Source organism: Doryrhamphus excisus, chromosome 11 (genome assembly GCF_030265055.1).
Source record: "Doryrhamphus excisus isolate RoL2022-K1 chromosome 11, RoL_Dexc_1.0, whole genome shotgun sequence".
Classification (NCBI taxonomy): domain Eukaryota; kingdom Metazoa; phylum Chordata; class Actinopteri; order Syngnathiformes; family Syngnathidae; genus Doryrhamphus; species Doryrhamphus excisus.
In genome coordinates this window covers 1,480,134-1,500,114 of record NC_080476.1, presented here as the reverse complement: position 1 = coordinate 1,500,114, position 19,981 = coordinate 1,480,134, and the positions used below count along the sequence as shown (strand labels likewise).

The 19,981-nt window shown below is 49.3% G+C and overlaps 1 long non-coding RNA gene, 5 other non-coding genes and 2 pseudogenes across 6 annotated transcripts; 2 read left to right on the top strand and 6 right to left on the bottom strand.

Annotated features, from left to right (window-relative positions):
* Positions 1-2,345: 2,345 nt before the first annotated feature.
* Positions 2,346-2,464, bottom strand: LOC131138953 (5S ribosomal RNA). The gene has a single exon (XR_009132184.1). It is a non-coding gene; the product is annotated as a 5S ribosomal RNA (ribosomal RNA).
* Positions 2,465-2,576: 112 nt separating this feature from the next.
* Positions 2,577-2,695, bottom strand: LOC131138940 (5S ribosomal RNA). Its single transcript, XR_009132175.1, has one exon. It is a non-coding gene; the product is annotated as a 5S ribosomal RNA (ribosomal RNA).
* A 112-nt stretch (positions 2,696-2,807) lies between these two features.
* On the bottom strand, positions 2,808-2,926 carry LOC131138948 (5S ribosomal RNA). The gene has a single exon (XR_009132179.1). It is a non-coding gene; the product is annotated as a 5S ribosomal RNA (ribosomal RNA).
* A 112-nt stretch (positions 2,927-3,038) lies between these two features.
* LOC131138941 (5S ribosomal RNA) lies at positions 3,039-3,147 on the bottom strand (annotated as a pseudogene).
* Positions 3,148-3,259: 112 nt separating this feature from the next.
* LOC131138951 (5S ribosomal RNA) lies at positions 3,260-3,378 on the bottom strand. Its single transcript, XR_009132182.1, has one exon. It is a non-coding gene; the product is annotated as a 5S ribosomal RNA (ribosomal RNA).
* A 112-nt stretch (positions 3,379-3,490) lies between these two features.
* LOC131138943 (5S ribosomal RNA) lies at positions 3,491-3,598 on the bottom strand (annotated as a pseudogene).
* Positions 3,599-7,416: 3,818 nt separating this feature from the next.
* Positions 7,417-7,488, top strand: trnae-cuc (transfer RNA glutamic acid (anticodon CUC)). The gene has a single exon. It is a non-coding gene; the product is annotated as a tRNA-Glu (tRNA).
* A 425-nt stretch (positions 7,489-7,913) lies between these two features.
* Positions 7,914-9,286, top strand: LOC131138480 (uncharacterized). The gene is made up of 3 exons (XR_009132090.1): positions 7,914-8,661; positions 8,734-8,811; positions 8,929-9,286. It is a non-coding gene; the product is annotated as an uncharacterized LOC131138480 (long non-coding RNA).
* The last annotated feature ends 10,695 nt before the right edge of the window (positions 9,287-19,981 follow it).

The window sequence follows — 19,981 nt, the reverse complement described above, 5'->3', positions numbered from 1 at the left end:
ACCCCCCCCCCACCACTTGTTTCCTTGTGAACACCTTCCCTGCTGGGTTTCGTTCCCGCCATACATCCACCATTCCATTTGCTCTCATATTTTGCAGTAGAACCCCCCTTGAGCTGTCATCCCTGAACCTCATCCCTGTGCACACATCCAACCTCCCACACCACACATTGAAATCCCCGACCATCACACAGTTCCCTTGCATGAAATCCTTCAAACTCCCAAAAAAAACCTTCCTTTCCCTCTCATCGTTCGGTGCATAGATGTTCCATAGCTGATATGTTTTGCCACCATAATGAAACTCAATCCCTAAAACCCTCCCCTTCCCATCCTTCCCACACTCCTTTACATCTTCCACCACTCCCTTCCTAACTAATATTGCCACACCCCTCGCATTCTTCTCTCCATTATTAACAAATATTTCCCCAATCCACTCTCTCTATATAATCTATAACCCCCCCATCCCAGTTAGTCTCTTGCAGACAGACGATGTCCTCTTTACATATTTGCATTGCATAAAGCAGTCTCTCTTTATTTCTTAGTCCATTCCCATTGAATGAGGAAAGAGTCAGCATTGACTTCAAGTGAGAAGGAGAAAAGTCTGACACCCCCCACTTTTAATTCTACATTAATCTGATCAGTTTCTTTGTCTCCTTCCGATCAGCTGTTCTCCCCTTGATCTCCTCTTGCACTGTTACCCTCTTGCCCCTTATCCGACTCCTCACTTGGGAATGATGTAATGTTTCCTTCGTCTCTTCCCCCTCCCCCGTTACCCTTTTCTCCCTCACTCGATACATCTTTGAGACTCTCTCTAGTTTTACTCGTTGTTGCCCCACACACTTCCAGCTCCCTTTCCTCTCCCCAGATTCCCTCAATCACCTTGAACCCATCAATCACCCTCATCCCTCTTTCCTCCCCATGATTATGCCTCTTGTCAACAATGTCGTTCTTACTTTCGTTGACCGTGTCCTCTCCTGTTGTCTCGTCTTCTCGTCCTGCTGTTACCTCTTCCACACTCTCTTCACTCCCGTCGCTCCGTTTGCGCTTCAGCTCTGCCGTCTCGCTTGCGCCGTCCTCACGAACCTCTCTTTGTCCGCCGTCATCCCCGATGGTGAGCGCAGTGTCCGCTCCTTGCGTTCCGGTCTCCACCACCATTCCTCCACGTGTGGCCCTCTTCTCTGGCTCTCTTCTCGTCGTACAGCTTCCGCTGCCACTGCTGCCAGGACTCTGTTCCTCGTCTTCCATCCTTGCAGCTGTAGTGATCCTGACGTTCTGAGGCCTTTGGCCCTCTTCCTCCTCCATGCTGACCGCCTCTGCTTGGATTCTGGCTTCCGACATCTCCTCATCTCCCGCTGGGTCGCTTGATTGATGGCACTCCCTGGCGTAGTGGCCCTGTGCACCGCAGCTGAAGCACTTGAATTCCGGGCACTCTCTTAGGATGTGACCAGGTTGTATACAGAGCCTGCATACCTTGACCTGCCTGTCGTGCATCACCTTGAAATATTCTTCCCCGTCAAGTGTTGAGAATTTGGTTGCGAAGGGGAGTGAGCGGACCCTTTCATTGAATTTGACGCGGCAGAAGCGTGTGCCATCCAAAATGTCCGTTCCTGGCCACCTCCTCCTCTTTATTGGTGACACAACTGTCACTCCCCAGTCCTCCAGTTTCTTAATTATTTCAATGTCTTCAATATATACCGGGAGACTTAAAAAAGAAACAGTCAGTTCATCCCTGCATGGTTCAGAGGCAATTAGCCTGCAATTCTGGATTCTTAGACCATCCAGGAGCTTCTTTTTACCCTCCATATCCTTCATTGTGACCTCGTATTTATTTCTTCCTTTAATTCTGCATCCTGTCATGGTTCCACAGTTTAGAACAATTCCCTTGAACATGTCGAGTGGTGCAATGGCCTCCTCACCCACGACTTCCACTGCCACAGCTAATTGCCTGGGATAGGCAGCAGCCTTGTCTGATGGCTCCATGGCTACCAGCTTGACTTGTGCTCCTTGTTTAAAACAAAAAGCACCCCCCCACCAGCCACAACTTTGGGGGGTGGGGGAGGACAGGGAGGGGGGAGCGGGCCCACTCCCTGACCATTCACAAAAGAAAAATTTTAGGAAAAAAAATAAACACTTTCAATGAAAGAGGAAAAACTGAATGTATCTCAAAAAATATCTCTCTGTGATCTACTCTGCAACTGCTCTCACCGGGCGTGTTCAGGGTAGTATGGCCGTAACCTGCAAGGTCAACTGAAAAGATCCTATTTGAAGGCGACGCAGGCCAAACTAGTCTCCAGCAAAAAGTGTCAAACAGCGCCCTCTGCTGTCAGGCAAGAGCAGAAACCATGAAAAGCTTACAGCACCTAGTATTCCCAGGCGGTCTCCCATCCATGTACTAACCAGGCCCGCCCTTGCTTAGCTTCCGAGATCATATGAGATCGGGCGTTTTCAGGGTAGTATGGCCGCAAGCTGCCAGGTCAACTGAAAACATCCTATTTGAAGGCAACGCAGGCCAAACTAGACTCCAGCAAAAAGTGTCAAACAGCGCCCTCTGCTGTCAGGCAAGAGCAGAAACCATAAAAAGCTTACAGCACCTGGTATTCCCAGGCGGTCTCCCATCCAAGTACTAACCAGGCCCGCCTCTGCTTAGCTTCCGAGATCGGACGAGATCGGGCGTTTTCAGGGTAGTATGGCCGTAAGCTGCCAGGTCAACTGAAAAGATCCTATTTGAAGGCGACGCAGGCCAAACTAGACTCCAGCAAAAAGTGTCAAACAGCGCCCTCTGCTGTCAGGCAAGAGCAGAAACCATAAAAGGCTTACAGCACCTGGTATTCCCAGGCGGTCTCCCATCCAAGTACTAACCAGGCCCGCCCCTACTTAGCTTCCCAGATCGGACGAGATTGGGCGTTTTCAGGGTAGTATGGCCGTAAGCTGCCAGGTCAACTGAAAAGATCCTATTTGAAGGCGACGCAGGCCAAACTAGACTCCAGCAAAAAGTGTCAAACAGCGCCCTCTGCTGTCAGGCAAGAGCAGAAACCATAAAAAGCTTACAGCACCTGGTATTCCCAGGCGGTCCCCCATCCAAGTACTAACCAGGCCCGCCCCTGCTTAGCTTCCGAGATCGGGCGTTTTCAGAGTAGTATGGCCGTAAGCTGCCAGGTCAACTGAACAGATCCTATTTGAAGGCGACGCAAGCCAAACTAGAGTCCAGCAAAAAGTGTCAAATAGCGCCCTCTGCTGTCAGGCAAGAGCAGAAACCATAAAAGGCTTACAGCACCTGGTATTCCCAGGCGGTCTCCCATCCAAGTACTAATCAGGCCCGCCCCTGCTTAGCTTCCGAGATCGCACGAGATCTGGCGTTTTCAGGGTAGTATGGCCGTAAACTGCCAGGTCAACTGAAAAGATCCTATTTGAAGGCGACGCAGGCCAAACTAGACTCCAGCAAAAAGTGTCAAACAGCGCCTTCTGCTGTCAGGCAAGAGCAGAAACCATAAAAGGCTTACAGCACCTGGTATACCAGGCGGTCTCCCATCCAAGTACTAATCAGGCCCGCCTCTGCTTAGCTTCCGAGATCGGACGTTTTCAGGGTAGTATGGCCGTAAGCCTCCAGGTCAACTGAAAAGATCCTATTTGAAGGCGACGCAGGCCAAACTAGACTCCAGCAAAAAGTGTCAAACAGCGCCCTCTGCTGTCAGGCAAGAGCAGAAACCATAAAAGGCTTACAGCACCTGGTATTCCCAGGCGGTCTCCCATCCAAGTACTAACCAGGCCCACCCCTGCTTAGCTTCCGAGATCGGACGAGATCGGGCGTTTTCTTTTAATATGGAAATTCAATAAATACAAAAAAACAGTTTACACAGCACAAGACAACAAGAAAATATGTACACTATTTACAACACACACACAACCACAAAACACAAACTAACACATAGGGATTATTTACAATATTTACAATGACATGAACAACAAGACAACACACACAAGGATATTTTAAAGGAATACTTGAGGCAGAGGGAACAGACAACAGAACACTAGACTGTGGTTTTTTTTTTTTTTTAATTTATAGTCGTGCTTAGTGAGTCCAATTGTCCTAGGTAAAAGAGTCCGGGATGGATTGATCAGATGAGGGGGCAGTGAGTCCATGATTGCCAGGATGGAAGTCTTTATACAGTTTAAATGTTCATGTCCAGAGTGTCATTCGGATGGATGGAGAAAAGTGACTGATTGGGGGTGAAGGTGGTGATGAAGTGATGTTTCTGAGCCGAGTGCAGGTGTCGTAGGTGGACGGTGAGAAGACGGGTGAAGATGGGCCAGTGGCGGGCGGTGCGGTGGTCAAAGTGGTGGATGTTCCTGACAATGTAGATGGTATACCGGGCTATGGACAGGATGAGATGACAGAGGTGGCGGTTCGCTCCAGAGTGGCTGATGGAGGGCCCAAAGAGGAGAAGCCATGATTCCTGGTCGCCTCCCCCAAGAGAGGCCGGCGGTGGAAGTTTCCAAGACAGTCTCCGGGCGAGCAGATCCTGCACCTGGGTCCAGAAGGGGCGGACGGCCGGGCACGTGATGAAGAGGTGATGGAGATCCTCGTAAGACCCACCACACACCGGACAATCTCTGCCATACCTGTCTGGGTATATAGTGTGCAGTGTACCGCGTGTGTAAATCAGTCTATGTTTCATTTTGAACTCGAAATTTGCGAGCTGGGGTGAGGTGTACCATTGGAATGTCTTGGCCCAGATGGGTGTGATGTCATGAGTACGGTATGAACGGGACCAGGCATGTTCAGCTGCAGGAGCCCTGACCACACAATCCAACAGTAACCGGTAGAAGGTACGAGTGTGCAGGGAGGTGAAAAGCCTGACTGAACCATTAAAATGTATATCAAAATCAAGGGGGGCGAAGCCCACATCAGGAGGTTTGCCACCTGTTAGCAGGGTGCCCCACCATCTGAACAGGTGCTCTTTAAATGAGTTTAACAACACCAAAACTGATTTTCTTCTAAACACCACTCTCGACATAACAAATTTTCTACGGACAAAGTCAATGTTCCAATCCCCAAAAGGTGAAAAAATATCCTTTACAACTGTTAACCCAGCTCTCTCCATAGACTCTCCCATCATCTTTCTCCTCTCTTTGGAGGGAGAAGAGAGGAGGTCTGGATTGAATCGGAGAGGCATTTAACACAAATCAATCCATGAGCCGGGAGCTGCCACAGCAAAAGGCCTCAAAGCGGCCCACGCCTGTAAGGCTTCCCTTACAAAGTTCGGGAGGACCCCGAGCACTGGGCTGGGGGGCAACAGAAACGGATTAAATGCACCAAAATTATTTAATACACCCAGATCCTTCAAGAAAAACTCCTTCCAGGGAGCCCGACAATCTGGATCCAGAAATTTTCCAAGCACTTTTAGTCTCAGTGCCTGTTTCTTCAAGACTAAATCAATTAAATTCAGACCTCCCTTGTCAACATCATTGATCATTACATTGTGCATTACCCCAGAGAAACTTCGATAAAATTACACTAATCCTATTTGCACAGTCTCCTGGCAGCTCGCTCACAGTTAGAGCATGGGTCAGTTTTGACAGACACAAAGCATTCACCACTAAAACTTTTCCTCTCAGTCCTAAATGTCGAAATTTTAGGAAATTCAATTTAGCTACTAGCTTTCTGATTAAATCTTCCCACATTTTCCGATTTGACTCCACACTATCTTTACCTACAAGCACCCCTAAGACCCTGTAAATGCTCCCTGCTTCCTTAAAATGTACTGACAAAGGCTGGGGAGTTACATTTCCACAAAATGCAACAGACGTTTTTTCAAAGTTTATTTTTGCCCCTGAGGCCAGACCATAAATTATCAACACATGCAAGGCTGCCTCAAGACTTTCGGTGTCTCGCAAAAATAAATCGGTGTCATCTGCGAACTGTAACACCTTATACTCAGCTCCTGCAGGGGAGAGTATGCCCCTGACACTACACTCTGACATCAACATGGCAGCCAGAGGCTCAGCCACAAGGCTAGAAAGAAAAGCAGAGAGGGGGCATCCCTGACGGATAGAACGCTTCACAGGAAAGACATCTGTCATGGCACCATTACATTTGACCCTGCTCGAAGCAGATCCATACAATAACTTTATCCAGTTTACAAACTTCGAACCAAAACCCATTTTTTCTAATACAGCAAAAAGAAAGCTGTGCTCTACTCTATCAAAAGCTTTATTAAAGTCTACACTTGCATGAATACCACCTGTTTTATGCATCACATAACGACTGTTGTCGTCACTTCCTGTGCTGACAGACCACTCGCGCGCTCGCTCGCTGAATTAAGCTAGCTCCGTTCATTCCGATCTTCAACAGATCTTTTCCTCTAGACTTTTTTCTCAACCAATTTTTTTTTCTCTCTTAAACTAAAACGACTGACTGGACCAAGCTTGCCTGTCGACTTGGACTTCCAGCGGTGTCACCGGAGTTGTTCTTCAAGTTTCCTACTAACTCGCCGATCAACGTGAGTATGGCTTCTTGCAACTCCTGCTCCCTCCTCCTTGAGAGGCTTTCCCTGCTGGAGGAACGTGTCCGCCAACTAGAGCAGATTAATTTTGTAACGATAGATGTGGCGGGCACACCGGATAGCGTAGGTTGTAGCCAACCTACTAGTCTGGTTAGCATTAGCCCTAAGCGGCCGGCTAACCGCGGTGAGCCAATTCAGACGCATAACAGTTACACTCCCTTAGAAAGCCCCACTATGTCACAGTCTACTGGCTCCCGCACATTAGTTATAGGTGACTCCATCACCCGTAACATTAAGCTTAAGAACCCAGCCACCGTAATGTGTATTCCTGGGGCCAGAGCACCCGATATTGAAGCTAGCCTTAGGGAGCTGACTCGCAACAGGTCCAAACACCAACATAAAGCAAACAACACTAGTTTCTCTGATATAGTGATACACGTCGGCTCCAATGACACTAGGATGAGGCAATCAGAGATTACAAAAAGGAACATATCAAGGACTTGTAATCTCGCCAGAAAGATGTGTCGGCATCGAGTAGTTGTCTCTGGTCCCTGGATAGCTCAGTTGGTAGAGCATCAGACTTTTAAGCTGATTGTCCAGGGTTCAAGTACCTGTTCAGGCGGAGAAGGGTAGACCCCGCATTACCAGCATGGGGACATTCCAACCCAAGATGACAACACACTGGGCCAGGTGCACAGACACATATGTGGCACAAACACAGCTTCACCCTGGCCCCTCTTTTAGCCTCTACTGAAAAAGCGGAACACCACCTTTGCAGCTGAAATCGCTCAGTTGGGCGAGTGCGAGAATTAAGATTTAAAGGTCCGTGGTTCAAGCCTGGGTTTGAGCACAATCCCTGTTTACGTTGCGTCAAAGTGACACCGTCTCTGCCTTTCTGAGTGCAGACATAAAGCAGTCCCTGGTGGTCTAGTGGCTAGGATTCGGCGCTCTCACCGCCGCGGCCAGGGTTCGATTCCCGGTCAGGGAATTGACATTTGGGTAGGTTTTGACTGGAGATAGGATTTGTCTTTGGCCTCGGTCGAATGGTTGGGGTCATCTTGAAGCACAAACCGTTGTCATCCTGGGCCCCGTTTCAAGAAGCAGGTTCAACCAACTCTGGAGTCTAACCCTGAACTCTGAGTTGATCTACTCTGAGACAGGAAACTCTGACTTACGGGTTTCAGAACAGGTGATTTCAATTGGTTCAATCAACACAGAGTTTGTTCACTCTGAGTTAAGCGCGTGCACCACGACTTTAAAAAGCCCTGATCAATGGAGCCCCGTTCCCTCGATTCACCATGGCAACGAGTGAGAAGAAAAGATCGTCGTATTTCAGTCCTCTGGAACTGGATATATTAATGCGGTCATACGGCAAATTTGAAAGCATTTTTAAAAAGAAAAGCAACATTGAAAGCGTTTTTAAAAAGAAAAGCAACACGGCTGCAGCAGCGAAAGAACGCGAGTCGGCGTGGGAGAAGATTACTGCTCGAGTCAATGCGTAAGTTTAAATTTATTATATACATTTATGTAATCACAATAATATTAGGCTACAGATGCAAACAAGTAGAATGGTGTTACAGCTACAATTTATGTCACTTAGATGTAATCCCACCGGCGAAAAAAGAACGTGGAAGCAGCTGAAGATGAAATATAAAAACATTGTTCAAACAGGTAAGCCCTCAGCATAACAGTCAGGGTGCCTCTTTTTAATCATGTTTACCACTAAATATCATTCAGCGGCTGTTTCAGTGTGCATTATCTCCAACATAATATTGTTTTCACACACATAAATGTCCTCGCCTGTATACAGTTAAATCAGACATATGAAAAGCAACATCTAACTTCTACTCAGCCAACACAAAGCGGGCATCTGCCCGCAAAACTGGCGGAGGACCACCCCCACCACGTCTGACCGAGGCAGAGGAGCTGGCCATGAGTCAGACTGTCGGGAGGCCAGTCGCAGAGGGGATCCCTGGAGGAACCTCATCCTCGGACATGATTACACAGGAGCCACCAGCCTTGATAAGATGCAATAGGCCTAGGCCTCAAACTTCTTTTGGGCCTATAGTTCAATGTTAATTTCCCTTTCATGTGTTTTTCTTTTGTCTCAACAGATTCTGAAGGCGTACTTGGTCTAGTGGATCCATGTGCCACTTTAACTGTAAGTAGCCAATAGTCCAGAGATTATGCCATATTTAAAGTACAGCATAGTGAAACACAACACTCTAAACAGGATGATGAAGATGATGGGACCACTATGTCTGCTGCCTTCTCTGTGGTGTCTGAGAGGGAGCCTGAGAGGCCTACAGAGGTAAAATCTTGATGTTACTGATTTCCTCTCCATTCACATGTCTTTACATGCTTTTGTGGATTATAGTGACTTTTAGCCTACACTGAAGTATTAACGGATTCTTATCCATTTTAACAGAGCATGGCTGGGCAGCAGGAAGAGGGTCCCTCAACCTCCACAGCACAGATTGACACAGTGAGATACGTATTCAGTAAATTCCAGAGGTTAATTCAGTGGAATTCATGTGCAACTGTATAATGTCATCCTTATGTGTTCCCAGCTACCACTAAAAGAAATCTACAAAGTGCATTTATTAAAAACAGTACAAAAAACAGAAAAATAAATGGTGCTGCTGGACCGCCAGATAACTAAAACGGATCTGGAAATTGAATTATTAAAACACAAGTTAGAGGTGGGTGCATGGTCATAGGTGAATTGTGTTGATGATTGTAACAATTAAAAAGTAAGAAACCATTTTTTTTTCTTATTTGTAGGAAATAAAGAAGACCAAATAAAATTTTTTTTGTCTTTCTGTTTATTTTACTGCTGTTGGTGATGGTGATTATGAAAAACGACCAAACTGGCTTTAAACACGCGCGACAATGAATGAATCACACCGGAGACAGAAAGAAACTCGAGGTTCATTGAAGAAAACCTGGTCCCGACCAGGTTATGTTCACAGAGTCTGTTGCCATAGTAACTGACACCGAGGTTAAGTTACCTCTCTCTGTGAAACAGGCTGGAGTTACTCCTCTGTCTCTGGTTTGACTTACCTCCCTTTTTGAAACGGAAAACTCAGAGTTTCCCTCATTTCAGGGTTAACATACTCCGAGTTTTCACTAAACCTGCTTCGTGAAACGGGGCCCTGAAGCGACTGACAGCAGAAATATAAACAAAAACATGGACTACACAATAAGACAGGGTCCTTGACTGAGAATGCTGTCAGGACTGGGTTTAGGGTGAGACAGAGCATTTGTCGGATGCTCAGGGATAGATCCTTGTTAGAATAAAATGGAGATAGAATGAATATAGCATCAGTTATCACCCTTACAGTGCATCCGGAAAGTATTCACAGCGCTTCACTTTTTCTACATTTTGTCATGTTACAGCCTCATTCCAAACTGTATTAAATTAATCTCTTACCTCAAAATTCTACACAAAATACTCCATTATGACAATGTGAAAAAAGGTTCTTTTGACATGTTTTGAATTTATTAAAAGTAGAAAACAAAAAAATCACATTTACATAAGTATTCACAGCCTTTGCTTAATACTTTGTTGATCCACCTTTGGCAGCAATTACAGCCTCACGTCTTTTTGAATATGATCCCACAAGTTTAGCACACCTATCTTTAGGCAGTTTTGCCCATTCTTCTTTGCAATAAGTCTCAAGCTCCATCAGGTTGGATGGGAGACGTCTGTGCACAGCCATTTTCAGATCTCTCCAGAGATGTTCCATCTGATTCAAGCCTGGACTCTGGCTGGGCCACTCCAGGACATTCACGGAGTGGTTCTGAAGCCAATCTTTTGAGATCTTGGCTGTGTGCTTCGGGTCGTTGACCTCAGGCTGGGGCGAAAGTTCATTTTTCAGCAGGACAAGAGCGCTCTGGAGCAGGTTTTCATCCAGGATATCTCTATATATTGCTGCATTCATTTTTCCTTCTATCCTGACTAGTCTGCCAGTTCCTGCTGCTGAAAAACATCCCCACAGCATGATGCTGCCACCACCATGCTTCACTGTAGGGATGGTATTGGCCTGGTGATGAGCAGTACCTGGTTTCCTCCAAACATGGCGCCTGGCATTCACACCAAAGAGTTCAATCTTTGTCTCATCAGACCAGAGAATTTTGTTTCTCATGGTCTGAGAGTCATTCACGTGCTTTTTGGCAAATTCCAGACGGGCTGCCATGTTCCTTTTACTAAGGAGTGGCTTTCATCTGGCCACTCTACCATACAGGCCTGATTGATGGATTGCTGCAGAGATGGTTGTCCTTCTGGAAGGCCCTCCTCTCTCCACAGAGGAACGTTGGAGCTCTGACAGAGTGACCATCGGGGCCTTGGTCACCTCTCTGACTAAGGCCCTTCTTCCCCGATCGCTCAGTTTACAAGGCCGGCCAGCTCTAGGAAGAGTCCTGGTGGTTCCAAACGTCTTCCATTTACGAATAATGGAGGCCACTGTGCTCATTGGGACCTTCAAGCAGCAGAAATTTTTCTGTATCCTTCCCCAGATTTGTGCCTCAAGACAATCCTGTCTCGCAGGTCTACAGACAGTTCTTCTGACTTCATGCTTGGTGTTTGTGCTCTGACATGCACAGTCAAGTGTGGGACTTTATATAGACAGGTGTGTGCCTTTCCAAATCATGTCCAATCAACTGAATTTACTGTAGGTGGACTCCAATTAAGCTGTAGAAAGATCTCAGAGTTGCATGTAGTAGGGACCCCTGAAAGACTGAAAGAGAATAAAAAGAGAGTGTGAACTGCATACTCAGAGTGGAGCGGCATGTCACTGGGTATGTGGTTTCACTCTCCTCGCTGCGAGTTGAACTTTGAATATTGTTGTCTGTCTCTTCTGTATTTCTGTATTTAAGTGTTTTTACAAGTGTCACAGGAGTTTGAACCTGACAACCCACTGACTCACAACGACCTTGCACATCTACACGTGTCAGGGTTAAACATATTGGCCTCTCATGTTACATGGTGTGACTAGGGACGTGGAGTCAGGACTTCAGTCTCCCCATCGAACGTCTGCAGCAACTGCCCTAAGCCACTTGCTGCCGCTGCCTTTGCTCAGAATGAAGTCACAAGAGTGCCACACAGACTGACTCCTTGAGATAACCAGAGTACTGTCTCTGAATTTGGACACAGGTCCAGTGGCTGGGCTTGTTGTGGGCGACCTGATAAGACCACCACTCAGCATGTTGCATGTGCGAGAGACTAGTCCGGGCAGGACCGGTGCAACTCATACTTACCTGCCAGGGGAGATACCATGATCAAGAAGGTGGCCTACGCTAAGGCTGAAAGAATGACATCTCGGATACAGGCGGCTGAAATGAGTTTCCTCCGTAGGGTAGCTGGACTCACCCTAAGAGATAGGGTGCGGAGCTCAGTCATCCGGGAGGGCTCAGAGTAGAGCCGCTTCTCCTTCACATCGAGAGGAGTCAGTTGAGGTGGCTCGGGCATCTAGTCCGGATGCCTCCCGGACGCCTCCCTGGTGAGGTGTTCCGGGAAAAGGCCCCGGGGCAGACCAAGGACACGCTGGAGGGATTATGTCTCACAGCTGGCCTGGGAACACCTTGGTGTCCTCCCGGTGGAGCTGGAGGAGGTGGCCGGGGACCGGGAAATCTGGGCTTCCCTACTAAGACTGCTGCCCCCCGCGACTTGGACCTGGATAAGCGGAGGAAAATGGATGGATGCATGGACTTGTATACTAAAATGAGATGGAGATAATTGCAATATTTGTCCGAATAGTTCTGGAACAAATGGTGCAAGGAGTATCTGACCAACCTTGCTCTGAGACAAAGATGGCATACGCCAAGAAGAAACATGCAAGTTGGAGATGTGGTGATCGTCAAAGAGGAGGAGGTTCCCCGAAACGAACGGAAACTGGCTGGGATTCTTATAAGAGTCCATAAGAGTGACAATGGACTAGTGAGAGTTACGGTGTTTCACGATGCTTCAATGTCCCGCAATGGCGTGTGAATGCACTCAAGAGCAATAAATGCATCGAGAACAGCAGTAAAGGAAGCGTGAACTCTTTACTGGACCAGGTCAGCTAGGTAACAAAGGCAATACATCTGCATGCTCTTCAAAGGACATGTAAAGAGTACAACCATAGCAGAGGATGGTTTTGATCCATCGACCTCTGGGTTATGGGCCCAGCACGCTACCGCTGCACCACTCCGCTGCTGACATCTGTATAAGTACCCTGCTTTGTGCGGCTCCTTTTGAGTGTCCTCTGTTGTCAGTGAACCTCACAAGGTCACAGTTTTTTTCCTGATCAGGGCACCGTTTCGGGTTGGGTGGATGAGTGATCGAAAGCGCCAGATTAAGGTTCCTTACGCTCAAGAGGCACTGGTTGAAATGCCACAGCTGGCATTTTCCTGCTCAGCTCCATTATCCACGACTGGAATGATTTGGCAGCAAAAGACTGTCAGATTGTACAAGACACCTGAACACCTTGAGAAGAAGATTAAGAGAGGTTTTGTTCTAATGAGAAGGGTTTGTTTAACCGGACTGGTTGTTGCAACCGCAACCCGACTCAAGGTTCAACGTGACATACAAAAGAGGAACTCCCCGTCGGGGAATCGAACCCTGGTCTTCCACGTGACAGGCAGAGATACTGTCCACTATACTAACAAGGACTGCTACTGCGATGATGTGGTGTCGATTGGCCAAAGGGGAATTCAGAACAGGCTCGTGGCCCATGACCGTTTTTATGATAGCTGGAGACTTTAACCACTGAAATCCATCCCGCTTATCCTCATCAACGGACTGTATTCCCCACCCGTTACCAGCATGGGGACATTCCAACCCAAGATGAGAACACACAACATAGTAGGTGGCACAGACACAGCTTCACATTGCCCCCACTTTTAGACCCGACTGAAAAAGGACTCTCTTGTGTGGACTGGGCAATGCTTCCCTTTTCGGAGGGTCAAGGCCGACCGCAAGTCGTGCTCCATGGCCTCACCGAATTCCTCCCACACCGAGTTTTTGCCTCGACAACCGCCGAAGCCGCGAACCGTTTGGCCTGACAGTACCAGTCAGCTGCTTCCGGAGTCCCACAATCAATGCTCGATAGGACTCCTTCTTCAGCTTGACGGCGGCCCTGACCTCTGGTGTCCACCATCGGGTTCGGGGCCTGCCGCCACGTCTGGCAATGACCACCTTGCGGCCGCAGCTCCGATCAACCGCCTCAGCAATGGAGGCACGGAATATGGCCCACTCGGACTCAATATCCCGGTCCTCCCCCGGGATGCAGGTGAAGCTCTGCCAGAGGTGAGAGTTGAAGACTCGACGAACGGGAGACTCTGCCAGACGTTCCCAGCACACCCTCACTACTCGTTTGGGTCTACCAGGTCTGTCCAGCATCCTCCCCCGCCATCTAATCCAACTCATCACCAGGTGGTGATCAGTTGACAGCTCAGCCCCTCTCTTCACCCGCCTGTCCAGAACATGCGGACGCAGGTCTGATGACACGACTACAAAGTCGATCATTGACCTGCAGCCTAGGGTGTCCTGGTGCCAAGTGCATTCATGGACGTCCCTATGTTCGAACATGGTGTTAGTTATGGACAAACTGTGGTTCGCACAGAAGTCCAATAACATCACACCGCCCGGGTTCAGATCAGGGAGGCCGTTCCTCCCAATCACGCCCCTCCAGGTCACACTGTCATTGCACACATGGGCGTTGAAGTCTCCCAGTAGAACGACGGAGTCACCAGGACTCCAAAAAGACCGGGTACTCCAAACTGCCATTTGTCGCGTATGCACAAATGACAGTTAGGACCTTTTCCCCAGCCCGAAGGCGTAGAGAAATTACCCTCTCGTTCACCGGGGCTGACTCCAACACAGAGGCACCAAGCCGGGGGTCTATTAATAAGCCTACACCAGCTCGCTGCCTCTCCCCTGCAGCAACTCCAGAGTAGAACAAGGTCCAGTCCCTCTCGAGGAGTTTGGTTCTGGAATCCAAACTGTGGGTCGAGGTGAGTCCGACTATGTCTAGTCGGAATATCTCAACCTCTTGCACAAGTTCAGGTTCCTTCTCCACCAGAGAAGTGACATTTCATGTCCCAAGAACCAGTTTTTGGCCACCGAAGACCAGGTCACCCATGCACCCGCCCTTGACCGCCACCCAACACACAATGCACCGGACCCTTATGCTTGCCCCCGTAGGTGGTGGGTCTACGAGGGGGAGATCCCATGTGGCTGGGGGTGAAGGCCCGACCACCAGGCGCTCACCTGCGAGCCCCTCCCCCGGGCCTGGCTCCAGGGTGAGGCCCCGGTATCCCACATCTGGGCGAGGTACGGTTCCTCCTCCTCCGTCACCTCCTCAGTGGCAAAGCTTCGGGGTGGACAAGTTCCGCCCGGAATTCCTCAATGCTCTGGATGTTGAGGGACTGTCTTGGCTGGCACATCTCTTCAACATTGCATGGACGTCTGGAACAGTATCTTTGGATTGGCAGACCGGGGTGGTGGTCCCCCTTTTCAAGAAGGGTGACCGGAGGATGTGTTCCAACTATAGGGGGATCACACTCCTCAGCCTCCCTGGGAAAGTCTATTCCAGGGTGCTGGAGAGAAGGGTAGGACCGTTGGTCGAACCTCTGTTACAAGAGGTCCAATGCGGTTTTCGTCCTGGTCATGGAACACTGGACCAGCTCTACACCCTCACGAGGGGGCTGGAGGGTGCATGGGAGTTTGCCCAACCAGTCTACATGTACTTTGTGGATCTGGAAAAGGCATTTGACCATGTCCCTCGTGGCGTACTTTGGGGGGATTGGTGGCGCGTTACTACGTGCTATCTGGTCCTTGTACAAACGGGGCAGGAGTCTGGTTCGCATTGTCAGTAGTAAGTCGAGCCTGTTTCCGGTAAACGTTGGCCTACGCTAAGGCTGCCCTTTGTCACCGATTCTGTTCACAATTTTCATGGACAGAATTTCTAGGCGCAGCCAAGGTGTTGAGGGAATCTGTTTCAGGGGCCTTAGAATCTCATCTCTGCTATTTGCAGATGATGTGGTTCTTATGGCCTCTACGGGCTGTGACCTTCAGCGCTTAGTGGGACGGTTTGCATCTGAGTGTGAAGCGTCTGGGATGAGACTCTGTACCTCCAAATCAGAGGCCATGGTTCTCAGTCGTAAAAAGGGTGGAGTGCTCCCTCCGGGTTGGGAATGAGGTCCTACCCCAGGTGGAGGAGTTTAGGTATCTCGGGGTCTTGCTCACGAGTGAGGGAAAGTGGGAGCGTGAGGTCGACAGACGGATCGGGCGCAGCCTCGGCAGTAATGCGGTCGCTGTAACGGACCGTCGTGGTTAAAAAAGCTCTCAATTTACCGGTCGATCTATGTTCCCACCCTCACCTATGGTCATGAGCTGTGGGTCATGACCGAAAGAATGACATCTCGGATACAGGCGGCTGAAATGAGTTTCCTTCGTAGGGTAGCTGGACTCACCCTAAGAGATAGGGTGCGGAGCTCAGTCATCCGGGAGGGCTCAGAGTAGAGCCGCTTCTCTTTCACATCGAGAGGAGTCAGTTGAGGTGGCTCGGGCATCTAGTCCGGATGCCTCCTGGACGCCTCCCTGGTGAGGTGTTCCGGGCATACCCAGCCGGGAAAAGGCCCCGGGCAGACCTAGGACACGCTGGAGGGATTATGTCTCACAGCTGGCCTGGGAACACCTTGGTGTCCTCCCGGTGGAGCTGGAGGAGGTGGCCGGGGACCGGGAAATCTGGGCTTCCCGACTAAGACTGCTGCCCCCCGCGACCTGAACCTGGATAAGCGGAGGAAAATGGATGGATGCATGGACTTGTATACTAAAATGAGATGGAGATAATTGCAATATTTGTCCGAATAGTTCTGGAACAAATGGTGCAAGGAGTAGCTGACAACCTTGCTCTGAGACAAAGATGGCATACGCCGAGAAGAAACATGCAAGTTGGAGATGTGGTGATCGTCAAAGAGGAGGAGGTTCCCCGAAACAAACGGAAACTGGCTGGGATTCTTCAAGTCCACAAGAGTGACAATGGACTAGTGAGGAGAGTTACGGTGTTTCACGATGCTTCAATGTCCCGCAATGGCGTGTGAATGCACTTAAGAGCAAAAACTGCATCGAGAACAGCAGTAAAGGAAGCGTGAACTCTTTACTGGACCAGGTCAGCTAGGTAACAAAGGCAATACATCTGCAAGCTCTTCAAAGGACACGTAACGAGTACAACCATAGCAGAGGATGGTTTGGATCCATCGACCTCTGGGTTATGGGCCCAGCACGCTACCGCTGCGCCACTCTGCTGCTGACATCTGTACAAGTACCCTGCTTTGTGCGTCTCCTTTTGAGTGTCCTCTGTTGTCAGTGAACCTCACAAGGTCACAGTTTTTTTCCTGATCAGGGCACCGTTTTGGGTTGGGTGGATGAGTGATCGAAAGCGCCAGATTAAGGTTCCTTACGCTCAGGAGGCACTGGTTGAAATCCCACAGCTGGCATTTTCCTGTTCAGCTCCATTATCCATGACTGGAATGATTTGGCAGCAAAAGACTGTCAGATTGTACAAGACACCTGAACACATTGAGAAGAAGATTAAGAGAGGTTTTGTTCTAATGAGAAGGGTTTGTTTAACCGAACTGGTTGTTGCAACCGCAACCCGACTCAAGGTTCAACGTGACATTGTGACATACAAAAGAGGAACTCCCCGTCGGGGAATCGACCCCGGTCTCCCGCGCGGCTGGTGGGGATAGTTCAGCTGAAACGAGCTAAACTTTCCCCATTCATTTCCAATGAGAGCGAAAGGCCACTATGAATGTAATATACTTTTGTCCGGGGGTGGCGCTGTGGCGTTCATCCCCACTATGGATGTAATATACATTTGTCCATGAGTGGCGCTGTGGCCGCTTCTGCTCCACCCACCACATCCATCCTGAACTTCAGGTAACACAGCACAATTGCTTTTTCCGAGCGAGCGACGAGACGACGCGACAAAAACACGGTAAAACTACAGTAAAAAAATATATTGTCTTTTGCATTTCAGGCTACAGAAAAATATTGTCTTTGAACTGTTCTGTTTAAATATTTAGTCTTTGAACTGTTCTGTATAGTGTTTAAATTGCTTTCATGTTTCTCTACGTGGGTTTGTGGCGCTATTGTTCGCTATTTTCCGACCCCGTATACCTATTATATGCATTAGCGACAATTATTTGGACAAATATAACGATAGCTCATAAGACTTGTGTTTTTTTTTGTAAGTACAATGTTATAGTTATAGTATATATCATCTGTTAAATTAAACTCTTATGAGCTATTGTAAAGTGAACAAAGAAAGTCAACAAACAAACATGACTGTAGTTGTTGCGATACCATTTAAGTATGGATGATAGTTTATAGACATTGCTTTAGTCTGTAAATGTTCTTGGAAATACTCATATATGACAACAATACATATATTTCATATATGTATGAAATATACAGGTCAGCTCAGGTCTGCAGTAAAGCTGCAGTAAAGCTGCTATAGCAGCTTAGCACCATAAAATTTTCCAACAACACCCAACACATCATCAATATCTGAAACCTCCTTCCCCTCACTATTTATCAGTTTTTCAATATACATTTTATTTTGCCTCACCTTCTCCATTGCAAAGAAAAAACCTGTAGATCGCTCACCCTGCACAGTATACTGTGCTCTTGCACGCAGCATGGCACCTCTACATTTAGAGATCTCAATATTATCCAGTTGAGCTTTAATTTCTAAATACTCAGGATTTACTGGACCACTAGTAAAAGCTGACCTGCTCACAATGTCCCTCAGCCATGTTTTAACTGAGTCTCCTCAGCCTTTAACAACCAGTTTTTCTGTTTGCTAAAATGTACTGAAAGGCGCTTTATTCTTTTCTTTGCCTCCTCCCACCAGTCCACAATTGACTCAATACTGTAGCGTCGTTGCCGACGCTAGGGAAATCACATGACTGTGGTCGCTGACAAGCTCTTTATTGACAACAATAATAACGGCTACTGTCGGCCGTAACCATGCCGTTGCAACCGCGGCCAGCAACACAAAAACACTTCCTCCACCAGACATGCCCCCACCCCTGGTGCATTCACTGTCACCCGGAACAGTCGGACACCCAAGAGCACAACGTAAACATGAAAACATCAGGGTCGCTACATTGTCCCCCCCGTACAAAAACCTTCGCCCCGAGGGGGTCACACAAAGTCCCTGAGGTGGGCCGGAGGCCTTCTCTCCCTCTGAGGCCGCCCCGCAGGGGGCTCTCTGGATTGCACCTGCAGTCTTGGGGAAACCTGCTGGGGGGCAGGTGATAAGTCCAGGAATGGGAAAGAACGCGCGGACCCCCCAGGAGTGTTTGGGCGTGGGAGTGTGGCTTCCTGGTGCTGCTGGGGAGGTGCCCGAGGCCTCTGGCACTGCTGTGGGTGACCCTCGCCCAAGTACGGGGCCAACCTGTCCCTGTGGAGGACCACCCGTCTCCCCCTCGGCGGCAGTTGGACCCTATATACCACCTCCCCCAGCTTCTCCAGAACCTCACAAGGCCCCACCCAGTGGCTGTCCAATTTGGGGCACCTGGCTTCAAAATCCTTGCCCGTGGCCCTCATGTCGTAGTTCCTTTTCTGCCTTACGCCCGCCTTCTGCAGCTGGTCTCGAGCGAAAGCGTGCGCTGAGTCCATCCTGTCCTGCAGCCTCCTGGCGTATTCAGGACCAGGCGGGACCTCCGGCGCATCTGGAGGCCTGCCAAAGACCATTTCCCCTGGCGTACGCAGCTCACGTCCCAGCATGAGCAAGGCAGGTGTGCATGATGTGGATCTGTAGGCCCACAACACAAAAGGAAGGTGCGTGTCCCAGTCCCGCTGATGCTCTGCCGTGAGGATGGCGAGCTGCTTCGTGAGGGTTCTGTTGAACCGCTCAACAAGCCCATCACTCTGTGGGTGTAGGGGGGTGGTCCGCCTCTTCTGAATTCCCATTCGCCTGCACATTGCTGAGAACAGAGCCGATTCGAAGTTCCTCCCTTGGTCGCTGTGCAGGACCTCCGCTGCGCCGAATCGTGCAAACATGCCCTCCACCAGAGCGTCTGCAACGGTGCCTGCTTCTTGGTCCGGGATGGCATACGCCTCAGGCCACTTGGTGAAGTAGTCCATGGCGACCAGGACGTACCGGTTGCCGCTGTCCGTGCGGGGGAACGGGCCCAGTGCGTCCCCCGCCACCCTCTCCATCGGGGCCCCCACTGCCAGCTGCTGGAGTTGGGCACGTGACTGACCTGGGGGACCCTTGTGCGCCGTGCAGGGGTCACACCGTCGGCAGAAGTCCTCGACATCCCTCCTGAGCCGTCCCCAATAGAAACTTTGCCGGAGCCGACAAAGTGTCTTTGACACACCAAAGTGGCCTACTCCAGTAGTCCCATGGGAAAAGCTCAGCACCTGTTGTCTCAGAGACCCGGGGACCACCACCTGCCATCTTTCTTCTCCGGTGGCCGGCTCTTTC